Source organism: Homarus americanus, unplaced genomic scaffold (genome assembly GCF_018991925.1).
Source record: "Homarus americanus isolate GMGI-L3 unplaced genomic scaffold, GMGI_Hamer_2.0 scaffold46973, whole genome shotgun sequence".
NCBI lineage: Eukaryota > Metazoa > Arthropoda > Malacostraca > Decapoda > Nephropidae > Homarus > Homarus americanus.
In genome coordinates this window covers 936,594-951,758 of record NW_024735516.1, presented here as the reverse complement: position 1 = coordinate 951,758, position 15,165 = coordinate 936,594, and the positions used below count along the sequence as shown (strand labels likewise).

Here is a 15,165-nt window from a genome sequence, read left to right as displayed (position 1 = left end):
GCCTAATTATCATGATTGGTTCTTGTGTTTGGAAGAATTGTTTCGGTTTTTACCTTATATGCTCACCTAACGACCCCTCCCTCCCCCCCATTTAGCGTTAGGGTGTTTAATTATCAGGTGGAATAAGCTGGGGGGGGGGGCTATTTTTTAACGTGAAGCAGTCGTAGATGTTGTTCATTGTTTTCAGTGTAAGATTTCCGCTGTAACGTAACTATTTTATTTTTTTAATCTGCATCATTTGCTGGCGTAATTTAGAGGCTTTGTGAGTATGAATTACGTAGTAGTGCAGGTCAGGCTGGTTCATGGCCTGGGGGGTGGGGGAGGTGGCAGGCTTGTCCTTGTGCCAGGCTTTTATTTATGTGCACTGAGGCCTTGTGATGTTAATGTGTGACCTGTATACTAACATCAGGCCTGTCTCCTCCCCCCCCCCCCTGGTGTTTAATTGCCTTTACCACACAGCCGTCATTTTTATTTTTATTTTACCCTTTAGCATTAATTATCTACGTAAGCCACCACATGACCTTGGCTGTTGCGGCGCTAAGATCGTTAACATAATCATAAATTTCATTACCTCTTACGGCTACGGGATTGTGTTGGGGGATGATTATTTGGCGTCATCTGCGTCACCAACCAACGTACTCCTGCTCCCAGCTGACGGAGGAGTGTGGCTGGTGTTGGGGATTAGTACCACCGTCCCCTGTCTTGTGTGTGGCTCATCTGCTCTGTTGTGGGAATTCTAGCGATGTTTCCCCGAGGTTATAACTTAAATTGAGTGTGCGTTGATTGAGGAAGTTACGTAGTAGTAGTGTTGTGATGGCTGGTGTACCGTGGTGTAGTATAGGATGTTCGTTCATATCTGTCTGAGGCGTTACTTAAATATGGCGTACTCTTACCTACCTTCATTCTCTCCCTTAATCACACCACTTCCCCCCAGTACCCTCCCTGATCCCCCTCACACTCTTCACCTCTCACCTACTGTGTATCATGTCAACTGTGAGCCTTTAAGGTGACCTCTGGTGCAAAAAAAAAGAAAAAAAAATCACCTGAGTTGGAGAAATGTGTTTCCCACCTTTTTTGTGGTGGCATTAAAGGTTTAGAATTGACGTACAGTATTTGTGAATTTGGTTTTCGTAAACACACACGTTTATCACGTAAATGTTAACTAGGTCGGTTAGCTTGGAGGATATTTTGTTTATACCAGTACCAAGTTTTTGTCTTAGTTGGTAATGTTAAGTAAAAATATCTTAACGGTTCAAGCTGGGTTTAATTTTGATGGGATGACATGAAAATTAGACACCCAAGCTTATATCACCTGAAGATTAACTTACCCTCCTCCCCCCAGATAGCGTTAGGGTGGTTAATTTTCAGGTTAAATAAGCTCTGATGTCTATTCTTCGGGTAAAATATATTCTTCAGATAGTCATTTTGTTATTTTTGGGCGAATTTTTTGTGTGTGGGAGGGGTGTTTGTAGGGGGGTCGCGTAAATAGACCAATTAAGTGCATTCTTACGTCTTGGGTCGCTGAGGAATATGCATCACACAAGCCTTTGATACTCTGGCCCCTGAATAGTAATATAGCAGCGGAGAACCTGAGCTGAGTGATCCCTTCCTTCCCTTGGTGAGGAGATGATGGGAATGGAGGTTGGTTGTGGAGAAGTTGATGGGTAGAGAGGAGGAAGTTGGGGACCGTGATGGTGAGGAAAGGGTGGAGAATGGTGGTGGTGGTGGTGGAGAGGGGACAGCTATGTTAGAAGGATGATTTGGCATTTTGAGAGGGAGTAATAGAGAGAGAGAGAGAGAGAGAGACAGGGGAGGAGGGTAGAGAGAGAGAGACAGGGAGGGAGGGTAGAGAGAGAGAGACAGGAGGGAGGGAGTGGTAGAGAGAGAGAGACGGGGAGGGAGTAGAGAGAGAGACACAGGAGGGAGTGGTAGAGGAGGGAGTGGTAGAGAGAGAGACAGGGGAGAGAGGGGGGAGGGAGCGGTAAAGGGAGGGGGAGAAGGTCGAAGAGACAAGTACTAGTAGTTTTAAAGCCTGAATCCAACGTGAGCTGCTGTAGTGTGTGTGTGTATTGTCACATGGCCTCACACACACACACACACACACACTGGTAATGGGGTAGTCAAGGTTGGCTCTGGTTTCTCCTGTGTGGAAGTCTGAGTGTTTCTCCCGGAGCCAGAGGCGCTCACTTATGTTTTATACGACGTGTGTTTGTGGTGTGAGAATAACTGTTGGTCTTGAATTACTCCCCACCCCCCTCTAACCCCTTCCTCCTCCTCCTCCTTGAAATATATCATGAAAATTAAAATAACGGTAAAACTTGTTGTATAAATTAGTTTTGTATTGTTGTTTGACGTATTATTGCTGTGGTGCGTTTGCCCTTTTCTCTGACATATGAGTAAGAATTAATGAAGGCCAAGATTAAAAAGGATGTAAATTGTGGGCAGAGGCAGGCAGGCGGGTAGACGGAGCAGTGTGGGCAGGTAGCTCCTACACTGCTTATAACAGGTGTTTGTGAATCTGCACACCAGGTTTCTTTAGTTCCGAGGTCAGCTGTGGAGCAATAGGGCGTGGTCAACTCTAGCCAAGGATTGTTTTATTTCGCCTCTGTCTGTCTGTCTGTCTGTGTACGTTTGTTTATGAAGGAGATTTAAATGGTTTGTGTACGTGTTTATATTGGACGATACGTGTGGTACTTACTTACAATATACTGTATTTATTATACCTCGTTCTCCGGTAAAAAATAGTGAGAGTGGCGAGTAGTGTAGAGGCGTGTCCTTGTAGGTACAGTTTGAAGCGTGTTGTAAGTGTGGTGTGCGTGTTTGTAGGGCGGCATTAATGTCTGCAAGCCTCTCACCAACTGTACAGGCTCCTCGTGGTAATCTTCCTCCCGGATGAAACCTCGTCGACTTCCACTCGGCGCTGTTGTGTATGTAAGGTTGTATTTTCTCACGTTAAGACTATACCAGATCAATGTATCACTCGCGTAACTGGTGAAAGCGCTTCTAACTGGTTCACTCTTAATCTACGACACAAATAAGGTCGCAGGAATTGATGTCAAATTTCACTGCTGTGACTCAGTGGTGGTAAGATGCGTCCCCTTGTCCTCCATTGGTGGTGGGAAAAAGAACGTACGTGTGTGTTAGTTCATCCGGGAATTGAGATGGAAGGTTAGATACGAGACAGTCCATGATTGTTGTGGCTACGTGTCGTGGTGTTCTAGGAATGTGTGTGTGTGTGTCCTGTCCTGTCCTTCAGCTGGTGATGACGCTGCTGGTCATGACGTCAGTAACACGTCATGAGCCAGTCTGACGTCAGCGGTTGGCCTTTTGTTTACTCCCGGGGTGGACCTCGACCAATTGAGGCATTAGAAGGGCCACCGCCGCACTTGGGAGGTGAAGTTGAACCTCCTTTTAGCACATCGCACCTAGAGACGGCTTATAAATATCCTAACTCACGCTTCTTGATACAAGCGTCGCATTTTTTATCATCTGAAGATTAGACACCCCAGCTTATTTAACCTAACCCAGTCGTATGAGGGGTTAGGATAGTTTTAAGATGTTAAATAATCAGGTGAAATAAATTGGGGTTCCTAATCATCAGGAGTTTTCTTAGGTAGTCTAATCTTCAGGTGAGTTTCTTTGTTTATTTGTTAAAGTTTGTACAATAAAGAAGTCTGTATCCCGAGGTCCTTGAGTACGATGTGGTGTAAGTGTGGCAGTGCCTCCCCCCTCTTCCCCCTCTTCCCCCTCCTCCCTCTCCCCCCCTCCCCTCCACACACCGTCCGATAGTTACTGATAATTTACAGTCTGGGGACACTTGGGAAAATTGAGTGATGGTTTTACATTCTAATCAATTGGGATATTTGGGGGGAATGATTTAGTGTACCCAGTTAGGATGTTTTGGTGGAATATTTAACGAGTCGAGTCACTTGGAATAGTAAGAGGGTTGACGGTGATGGTTTATTGTGTAACTGACTAATACGCGTCAGTATGTTGGTGTTACGGTGCCAGAGGAAACATTGCTTGGTAATTGTGTGTGTTTAGGATGTGATAGTCAAGTTTAGGATTTATTTATACTTATGTCAATAGCCCAGTAGGATTCGTACTTTGTGGGGGGAGGGGGGGGGGTGGTGCTTGTATAGACTCGTGGGATTTATGTGGGTTGTAAACACACTGTGGAGGATTTATACCTGGGAATAAAATTAACTGAGATTTGCACCTGCGAGATTTTTTTCTTTTATGATTTATTTACCGTAGAGGAATGTGGTCAGAAAAACGGCCTTGTTGTCATGTGAAGATTAAACACCAATGGTTATTTTACCTGAAGATTAATCACCTGAACGCTACAGGGGGGGAAGTTAATTTAGGATTCAGGTGATTATTAATCTTTAGGTGAAATAACCCAGGGTGTCATAATTTTTTGGTTGCCCGCTTAATGTGTTTACATTTCAAGTCTTTTACTCTCGAAATTGGATCATTTTTATACGGTCAAAATATACGTGTTGGGAAGGTGCTATTTGAGTTGGGAATGAAAAGGTTTTTGGCGGGCTCGTGTGAAACAATTTTTCCCTGATTCAGAGGGTGGACGGTAGCAATGGTCTGACTTTGTGGGAACTCCCTGTAGAAGACTGTCGGGTTTTACCAGTGAATTCTGCATGCTAGTGTGGAGGTGATACGTGTGTGTGGGGGGAGGGTGTTTGTGGGGGATGTGGTGTGGTGGAGTAGAGAGGAATGAGGATGGGTGTTAGGTTATTTAATGTCGAGGAAAGGGTGTATGGTGATGGTGTATGTATGTATGTGTGTGTGAGAGAGACGGTGTGGTGTAAGGTGGTGGGTGTTATCAGGGGGGGGGGGAGGAGGTTAGGTGGGTGTAAGGGGGTAGACTACAGGAAATCGCCACCAAAACACGGCCCTTTATCTTGGGAAATGGCTGGGATTTTTTCACGTGTGCCTTCTTAAGCGTTGTGGTATATTGGTGTCTGTGTGTATGTTCGTCTTGGTACATGGAAGAGGTGAGGGTATTAAGTGGTTGTGAGACAGTGGAGGAGTTAACGGGTGAATAATTCTCTCTCTCTCTCTCTCTCTCTCTCCTCTCTTTTCCAGCCCCCCTCTCTCTTTTCCCCCCTCCCTATTCCCCCATCCCGTCTCTATTCCCCCCTTCCCGTCTGTGCTCTCTCTCCTCGGCATCAACTGCAATAAACAAAGCATATTTCAGGTAAAGCTCAATTAAACCTTTAATTTCAATACAATATCCCCCACCCCTTCACTGGGCCGAGCTAGGCGTTTTAGTGAATGTTGTGGTGACAGCGCCGCCTTGTTATATCGCCCCCCCTTGAGTTAATGTAGGACACTGGTTGGGTAATAGCCGTTCCATTCAGCCTGCAAATGAATAGCTTGGCCATTTAAATTCGTGCCTAGGAGTAAAGCTGGCCACTTTCCTCGTGCTTGTGGCCTCTGTCGATTACATGGGATCATACTTGGTGTGTTTATAGTGGTACAGTGAGGGGTATTATTAGGGCATAGGATTTGTTTATAATGTTGCAGTGGGGGGGATTTAAGGCATAGGTTTTGTTTATAGTGGGAATTTAGGGCATAGGCTTTGTTTATAGTGTTACATTGGGGATTTATTAGGCATAGGTTTTGCTTGTAATGTTACCTCTCTTTAAATGTTCACCAAGTCATCTACCTCCCTTTAAATGTTCACCAAGTCATCTACCTCCCTTTAAATGTTCACCAAGTCATCTACCTCCCTTTAAATGTTCACCAAGTCATCTACCTCTTTAAATGTTCAAGTCATCTACCTCCCTTTATGTTCACCAAGTCATCTACCTCCCTTTAAATGTTCACTCAAGTCATCTACCTCCCTTTAAATGTTCACCAAGTCATCTACCTCCCTTAAATGTTCACCAAGTCATCTACCTCCTTTAAACTGCTCACCAAGTCATCACCTCCCTTTAAATGTTCACCAAGTCATCTACCTCCCTTTTAAATGTTCACCAAGTCATTCCACCTCCCTTTTTAAATGTTCACCAAGTCATCTAATTTTAAATGTTCACTAAGTCATCTTTTTACCCTCCTTAAATGTTCACCAAGTCATCTACCTCCCTTTAAATGTTCACCAAGTCATCTACCTCCCTTTAAATGTTCACCAAGTCATCTACCTCCCTTTAAATGTTCACCAAGTCATTCAATTCTCCCTTTAAATGTTCACCAAGTCATCTACCTCCCTTTAAATGTTCACCAAGTCATCTAATTCTCCCTTTAAATGTTCCCACCAAGTCATTCACCTCATTCTCTTAAATGTCACCAAGTCATCTACCTCCTCCCTTTAAATGTTCACCAAGTCATCTACTCCCTTTAAATGTTCACCAAGTCATCTAATTCCCTTTAAATGTTCACCAAGTCATCTACCTCCTCCCTTAAATGTTCACCAAGTCATCTACCTCCTCCCTTTAAATGTTCACCAAGTCATCTACCTCCTCCCTTTAAATGTTCAAGTCATCTACCTCCCTTTAAACCAAGTCATCTACCTCCCTTTAAATGTTCACCAAGTCATCTACCTCCTCCCTTTAAATGTTCACCAAGTCATCTACCTCCTCCCTTTAAATGTTCACCAAGTCATCTACCTCCCTTTAAATGTTCACCAAGTCATCTACCTCTCTTTAAATGTTCAGGTCATCTACCTCCCTTTAAATGTTCAAGTCATCTACCTCTTTAAAGTTGATAAGTGTTTGGTGGTTGCTTCTTGGTGGTGGTGATCATGGTTGATTCTTGATGGGGTGTGGGCGGTGAGGCAGAATCATTGTGAGTAGAGTGGGTGGTGGGTGGGCGGGCTGGCTGGCTGGCTGGTGGGTGGTGGAGCAGCAGCAGCAGCAGCGGTGTGCGGTAAGTGTTACGACACACTTGTTGCCCCACGTTACATTCTTCCTCCCTCTGTTGCTCTCCTTACCTCATACACTTTCTCACTGGCCCACCTTCCTTCTCTCCTTACCTCATACACTTTCTCACTGGCCCACCTTCCTTCTCTCCTTACCTCATACACTTTCTCACTGGCCCACCTTCCTTCTTTCCTTACCTCATACACTTTCTCACTGGCTCACCTTCCCTCCTTCACTTTCTCTCTTAATGGGTCAGCTTCTCTCCCACATTCTCTCACTGGCTCAGCTTCTCTTCCTTACTGGGTCACCTTCCCTTCCTACCTCCCTCCCTCAATTTCTCACTGGCTCGACTTCCCTCCCTCACTTTCTCACTCGCTGGCTCACCTTCTTACACAATAACTTCCTTTCTCTCACTTGCATTTCACTTGCTCATTATTTTCCTTCGCCCTCTGGAAGTGAACACCTCAGGGGGTTAGGTGGGGCGAGGGAGAGGTATAGTGTGTTGATTATGGTGACTCTTATCAACAATAACATCCAGAGAGAGAGAGAGACAGAGAGAGAGAGAGATTTTATTTTATTTACACGGGCATGGAAGAAAAAACTAATTCCTGTATACCAAAGATGTTTATTAAATTTCAATCACAGCAGTTCCTTCACTTATAGGTATCAAGGCTCCTCCCCCCACCCCACTTCCCTGACACAGCAGACAAGAGTATTAAGACGCATCACATTTCCTTTGTCATTCCTCATAAATCTGGGAAAGAGAGTGTGTGTGTGTGTGTGTGTGTGTGTGTGTGTGTTAATCTCAATATTAGTAGGATTGGACAGCTGTGAAGAGGAGAGGAGGAGGATGTTTTAAAGACGATGAATTGATATCAGAATTAGTTAACTATTTTGGTTGTGTGGGAGGCTGGGGTGGGGGGGCACAAGATAATACGGAGAGGGAAGTGGAGGGAGGGCGAGATATTAACGAGGGGAGGGAGGTGAATAGTAGGGGGTGGAGGGATGGTGTCAAGTAAAAAGACGTTGTGGGTTTAGATTACGTCATTATTTATGTATTGTCTTTGTGGGATCTGTCTCTGGATGATATCTGTTGTTTGATCTGAGTGTTTCTGGTGGTTGTTTGTTTTGTTTGTTTGTTTGTGTGTTGGAAGAGGGGGGTGGCGGATGTCTTCACTTTCCCTCTCCACACACCGCTCGCCGTCTTGACAAAGGGGACTTGGTTCACGAGAGGTTTGGGTGAGGAGCTGCAGCCACTGATAGATTACGGCGTCGGCTCTCCTTCCTCTGGCCTCCTAGTGTCCCCTCCCTCCTTCTCTATCTTATTCCAGGATTTTTTCTCCTGCTGCTGCTGTTTTCTTCCTCTTTATCGCTATTGTCCTGACCCCCCCCTCCTCCCTACAAAAGTCCTGATTATGAACGAGTATAGCACTAATATAACTACACTTGCTGGGGCTGGCAAATGAATATGAATTCAGTTGATTAGCATAAGATTACGTCGTTGAGCATGCAGGGCACAATAGGCAGGTGAAGGTTAGGGGTGGTGTGGGTGGCGAGATACACAGTAGCTACAGTTGTGTGGTCGAGAATAATGCTCCAGCCACCCACCTACCACAAGGTCTTCCTGTATCGTCCACTGCTATCTGGAAATCACATTAATTCCGCTGCCAATTAGAACACTTGATGAGGAATATAAAACACGTGGTAATGGAGCTTGTTTATAAGAGAAAAAAAATTGGCGATGTGGTCATTTAACGGTAGGTAAAAGTGAAGGAATGAATTGTCTGTTATTGGTGAGAGGGAGGAGAGTGGGCCTGATGGGACTGAGAGGGAGGAGGGTGGGCCTGATGGGACTTGAGAGGGAGGAGGGTGGGACTGAGAGGGAGGAGGGTGGGCCCTGATGGGACTTGAGAGGAGGAGAGGTGGGCCTGATGGGACTTGAGAGGGAGGAGGGTGGCCTGATGGGACTTGAGGAGGGAGGAGGGGTGGGCCTGATGGGACTTGAGAGGGAGGAGGGTGGGCCTGATGGGACTGAGAGGGAGGGGTGGGCCTGATGGGACTTGAGAGGGAGGAGGTGGGCCTGATGGGACTTGAGAGGGAGGAGGGTGGGCCTGATGGAGACTTGAGAGGGAAGATGGGTGGCATGAACTAGGTTAGGTTAGCTTAGCTCCAGGAAGGACATTGTAACACTGGGCTCACCTTGCACCATCCACCCACCCCACTCCACTCTCACCCCCCACCCACCTTCCTCACCCATCCACCCACCCACCTTACACCCACCTACCCCCCCCACCACCCACACCCATCTACACCCACCTACACCCATATACACCCACTACACCCTACACCCACTCCACACCCATATACACCCACCTACACCCATATACACCCACCTACACCCATATACACCCACCTACACCCATACACCCACCTACACCCATACACCCACCTATACCCATACACCCACTTATACCCACCCCACCCACCTATACCCACCCCACCCACCTATACCCTCACCTACCCCCACTCCACCTACCCCCACCTTCACCACATGAGGGGAGAGAGAGGGGGGGGGTGAAATGTACACGTGAGAATGTCTGTGGTACTTACTTGTCAGTGAAAATGTGGACTACTCGTTGCAAGAGCACATCCTTCTGCCGTGTGTGTGTGTTTGGTTCACCCTATAGTCCAGCCCGTGAGAGTATACAAGAGTTCCTGAAAGCATGGACCAATGAACCACTTGTTGCAAGAGAGCGCCGATAGAGAGCGCACACAACCTGTTTTGTGCCGTAAACTACAGCACGTTGGGTGAGAGAGGGGGACGGGGAGAGGGAGGGGCAGTGTGGGTAGGGTGGGCTAGGATACTGTCTAAAAGGAGAACAGCCTTTTGCATGTCGAGGTGAGTCGAGATGGATTTATTTATTTAGTTATACCAAACTTAAAGCTTTACCTCAATTTAGGAGTAGTGTTAGGTCTTAGGTTTGTCCCTCCATGAAAGTATATTAATTGTATTATTTATTTATTAATATTCATCAATCTGTATTTATTTAAGATTGTAATTTCTGAGGGGGTAATGATTTTGGTGGCGGGACGCGTGTTGGAAACTGGACGTGGCGATCAATATGATGTGCCAGCCTCTCGCACTCGCTGCCATCCTAAATTTACTGTAAAAGATTTTGATGGTTGGCTGGAAGCTCTACTTGGACAACAGTTATGAAGAAAATATTTATTGTCTATTCGTGTATTGCCGTTGAATTAAAAAAATCCAGATTTATTTGTTTTGGTTATTTTTGTCCCTATTATTAGCCTCCCCAACAAAAAAGTACACATACGGACTAAAGAGGAGCTTTTAGTAAGAGGGAGAGCATTTAACGTTCTTATCATAGTTGGGATGTTTATAATGGTATTTGTCTTGAAGCTATTATTAGTGCTGTTTGGTTTGACTACTTATTTTTGTCATTAAGTGTCCTCTACGCCCCACAGTCAGGGTAAGGATTGGTCGAGGTTTATAGTTAGGCTTAATTGGAGTGTTTCAACGTCCAGACTACTCCTAAGGTTCAGCCGGGCTCGACTTGAAACACGACTTAATGTTGGTACTGTACTGGCGTCTTAATTTGTTTGTTTTTTCAGATTTCGAGGAAAAAAAATGGCAGAATTTTAAACACAATAGGGGGGAGGGGTCGTCTGACGACTAAATGATCTAAATTGTTGATCGTCTTGCAAATTGGGGAATGAGTTTTTTGTGTGAAATTCTTTATAAAATTGATAAAACATCAAAATTCCAAGTTGGGCAGGAAGAAAGTATCTTACGGCCACAAGATATAACTAAAAGTTGTTCCTCTTGGAAAATCATGAAACTTGTAAATGTGAAATGTTGAATTTGCATGTTTGCAAGACTAAATTTTATAAAATGTTCGAGTTTTGCTTGAACTTTACAATGTTGTGAATTTACATTTTCGGGCAGACCTGAGGCAGGTGTGGTGAGATACGAACATTTTGTTATATTTAACCCAATGTGAGAAAAAAAAATGAGCTCGGTTAGAAGTCTAGAAGTCCGTGCTCCAGGGGCAGACTCCGCACCCTCAGAAATTTTTAAGTTGTGTCGTGTGGGGTTAGACTGCCAGTGTGGGAATTTAGCAGAGGAGCATAGTGGTCTGGGATGAGCCTCGTTAGCATGGTAAGTAGGAACTTGGGGAGCATAACCAGCCAGGTGAGTTGGGAGCGTGGTAAGGTTGGCCATGTCACTTTCACTGGCATGACGGACCGTGACGCTAGCAGTGAAATGATCCAGAGAGAGGGTTAGGGGATAGGGTAATTCAGGTGAAGGGGTAGGGGGAGTTTGGGTGGTGTTTAGGTTGGGGTGGTTAATCATTAGGTGACCAGAAGGTTGAGGATTTAAGGGTCATCACTGGCGTGGTTAATGCCCCTGGGTACCGGAGCTCCGTCCTGGGCGACTAATCATGGCTGGAAGCTGTACTGGTGTTCACATTAACCCAAGTCACTGTGGCTCCTTAGTTCATTAATTTATTACAGATTATTTCTCTTCCAGGAAAAAAATCGTCTCAAGAGTTCAGTGTTCAGTTTTACAACATATTCGGTATATATGTCTTGCATCTAAAACTTAGTCATTATCACGGTTACCATTTCTTATCACTGTCAAGGAACGATGTGGGCGGTACTTAAGTAGCCCCGGGTTATCTTTGTGGAGTGACTACAGTAGTGTGGGCTACACTCAAGTGTGCCCCACACTAGGAAGTGTGTGTACATATAATTGTGTGTGCAACACGTGTCGTTCCTATTTTAATAACTCGTTAATTTGTTTTCCAGGTGAGACGACTTCTGTGGCTGAAGAATAAATGTGTGCAGGAAAAGAGTTCATCGGTGACGACACTTAAGGTAAATGGTGTTGAGTTTGGTGGTGGTGGTGGCGCCACGGGTGGGCTGAAGGGCAACTAACTCGTAGTCGGTCAGTCTCGGTATCAAGACGTACAGTAGACACTTTACTGTGTTGACAACTGCACGTTGATTACACGAGTCCTGTTTGGGTAAAAGATAAAATATAACTATTATTATAAATACTGTAGTGTAGATGTTTGTTAGTTAAATACCCTATATTGAGTGTCGTGTATTCTGATGCTTTGAGGTCGGTCGTGCCCTTGGTCTGGTTAACGTGGAGGGGGAAGGACCAACTTGTTTATGTACTAGTTGTGGAGGAAATAACAACTGATTAACACAAACGTTTATAGCGACACAAAAGGCCAGCTGACAGTTTCCCGCGCGCGTTTGGTGTTGGTCTGCCTCAAGACGCGTGAGGCTGACGAGGTGCGGTACTTCAGGGTAAAATTAGTCTTGTGTGGAGCAGTTAATGGATTAGGCTGGTGTAGTCTCGGGTTAGTTTCGTGGATTTGATGTCAGTATTAAGAGTTTATTTTCGAGGATTTTATACGTCAGATTAATTTAGTTTTAAGGATTTGGGGTTAAGCTAGGCTGGGTTAGACGAGGAGGAAGGTGGCAGGCAGCAAGGTGTGTGGGAGGTTTGTTTGTGGTGAGGGTAGTGGTGGTGAGGGTAGTGGTGGTGGTGGTGGTGAGGGTGGTGGTGGTGGTGAGGGTGGTGAGGGTAGTGGTGGTGAGGGTAGTGGTGATGGTGGTGAGGGTAGCGTGTGACGTCAGATCCAACACGCTACGTATTACCCTCTTGATTTATAAAGAAAAAGTCGTCTCCATCCTTTTAGATTGCAGGATAAGATAGATCCTAGTGACTCGTATATTGCTGTGGTGTTCGCCTAGCAGTTATCGAGTTGTCGTCGGGTAGGCCTAATAAATTTACAAATATTCGAATAGGCCTAACCATTTTGGGAATAATGGCTTCAGGATAGGCCTAACCATTTTGGGAATAATGCCAACGGATAGGCCTAACCATTTTAGGGATAATGCATTAGGATGGGCGAACATTTTTTCCGGATAATGACTACGGGTAACCAGCATCTGGAAGGTCTTTTCTTCAGGTGGTCTAACACGATCAGGTAACCAGTTAAATTTACCGCCAGTTGGTGTATTAAGTGATAAAGGTGGTAGTAAGGTGGATGGTACAAGGCGTACAGTTGGAGAGAAGGGTGTGGTGGTGGTGGTGAGGAGGAAGGTGAGGCTAGGGGAGGGTGGCGTGGAGGCAACGAGACGTGTGTATAGAGGAGAGAGGTGGTGGAGGGGGGTGAGAGGCTGGGTAGCAACAGAGGGAGGGTGAGTGGTATACAAGTTAGATTCCGGTATATACACACCCTGACCATGGTATACACGCCCTGACCAAGGTATACACGCCCAGGATAAGGTATACACGCCCAGGTCAAGGTATACATGTGAGTGTATGATGGTGGGCTCCAGGAAGGGAAAGTCGTAAAATTTTGGTGTGTATGGGGAGGGGGTGGGTGTGTGTGTGTGTGTGTGTGTGTGTGTGTGTGTGTGTGTGTGTGTGTGTGTGTGTGTGTGAGAGAGAGAGAGAGAGAGAGAGAGAGAGAGAGAGAGAGAGAGAGAGAGAGAGAGAGAGTTTTGTATGTTAGGAATGTTCATGCGTGCTTGTGTGTGTGTGTGTAGGTAGGAGAGATGTGTGATATTTCTCACCTCGCCTTCAATCTCTCCCTCTTGCTTTTCTTACTTTCTTCCATCCTTACCGCTTTTCCTGACCCTCTCCTCCGCCCCCCCTGTAGGTGCTATATATAGTACATCAGCCGCCCACTGGAGGGAGGGTGTGCCGCCCACCTCACCGCTACATGCGCGCCACCCCTCCACCACCCACCACTTGTAAACACGGCCTCTCCTCTCTTCCCCCTCGACCCTCCCAGCTCCCCTCACCCGCCGCCATTGCCAGCCGCGGCCCCCAGACACGCTGGTCACACCCAGACACACACACACGCTCCAGACCCGGCTTGCGTCTCTCTCTCTCTCTCTCTCTCTCTCTCTCTCTCTCTCTCTCTCTCTCTCGTTTTTGTGCGTGGGAGAGAGCCATATCCCAGGCACCAACAAGACTTGTTTAAACCTGTTGTACTGTTTTGTGTTTTCTCCCCTCTTCTTTTTCATCCGTCCCCACGTCCCATCATCCCCCTCCTTCCATCCGCCCATTTTACCTCCTGTCCACTTCATTTTTCCTTCTCTAAACCTTCGTTCTCCCTCCTCCTTTTTCCACTTCCTCTTCCTCCCCCTCTTCATTCCTTCCCCTGCTCTTCCTCCCTTCTTCTCCTCCCTCTTCCAGTATTTCCCAGGTGGATCAACTGCAAAATAAAAAGTTTTCCCTCAAATATTTCCGTTTTACCCAGTTCCTCCTTTGTATATTAATATTATTTGTTTTTATCTTTATTAGTCTTATAAATGCAAGTCATGTTTGTCATTACTGCTGGTGGTCAGGAATGTGTGACTGTGTTTACTGAAGGTCACTTGTAGTAATTTCTTTGTCTTCGTACTATTGGTTGATGAGAAGTTCTCTCCCACGTGCTCCCTCCACCTCTCACATGTTCTCTCTCCTCTCTCTGGTTTCCCTCCCTCTTCCACCTCTCATAGGTTTTCTCTTGCCCTCTCATGTTTTCACTCCTATTGCCCTTCCCTTCTCGCAAGTTCCCTCCCTTCATTTGGCCTCTCCTGTGTACCTTCCCCCCCTCTGGCCTCTTGCTCTTGTGAGACCACACCTGGATTACGCAGTTCAGCTCTGGTCACCGTATTACAGAATGGATATAGAATCCTTGGAAAGAATTCGGAGGAGAATGACAAGACTAATCCCGGGCATTAGGAACCTTGATTACAGAGACAGGTTAAAGCATCTTAATTTGCACTCCCTCGAGAGACGTAGAGCGAGGGGCGACCTGATAGAGGTGTATAAATGGAAGTCAGGGCTAAACAAAGTGGACATTACAAAGGTACTCAAACTATCCAACCAGGAGCGAACTCGTAACAATGGTTTTAAATTAGACAAATTTAGATTTAGGCGCGAAATAGGTAAACACTGGTTTGGAAACAGAGTAGTGGATGAGTGGAACAAGTTACCAAATATCATCATTAACTCGAACACGCTGGATAGCTTCAAACATAGGTTGGATGCTCATATGAGCAATAGGGGTTGGGTGTAAACGGGACTGCCCAGTATGGGCCAATAGGCCCGCTGCAGTTTCCACCATTCTTATGTTTTTATGTTCTTACGTGTACCTGCTTTCCCTCTGGCCTCCCACGTACTGTATACCCTCCTTCCCTCTGGCCTCACGTATGCCCTCCCTCTAGCCTCCCACGTGTACCCATCCATCCTCCG

The 15,165-nt window shown here is 45.9% G+C and overlaps 1 protein-coding gene across 2 annotated transcripts in view; it reads left to right on the top strand.

Annotated features, from left to right (window-relative positions):
- LOC121871262 (brain tumor protein-like) overlaps positions 1–15,165 on the top strand; it is an 82,457-nt gene that overhangs the window by 27,241 nt on the left and 40,051 nt on the right. The window contains exon 2 of one of the 2 annotated variants that reach the window (XM_042373476.1): positions 11,706–11,774. The exons of the other annotated variant lie outside the window; for it this stretch is intronic. The gene's annotated coding sequence lies outside the window, so the exon portion shown is untranslated. The remainder of the gene's footprint in view (positions 1–11,705; positions 11,775–15,165) is intronic. 2 annotated transcript variants of the gene reach the window in all.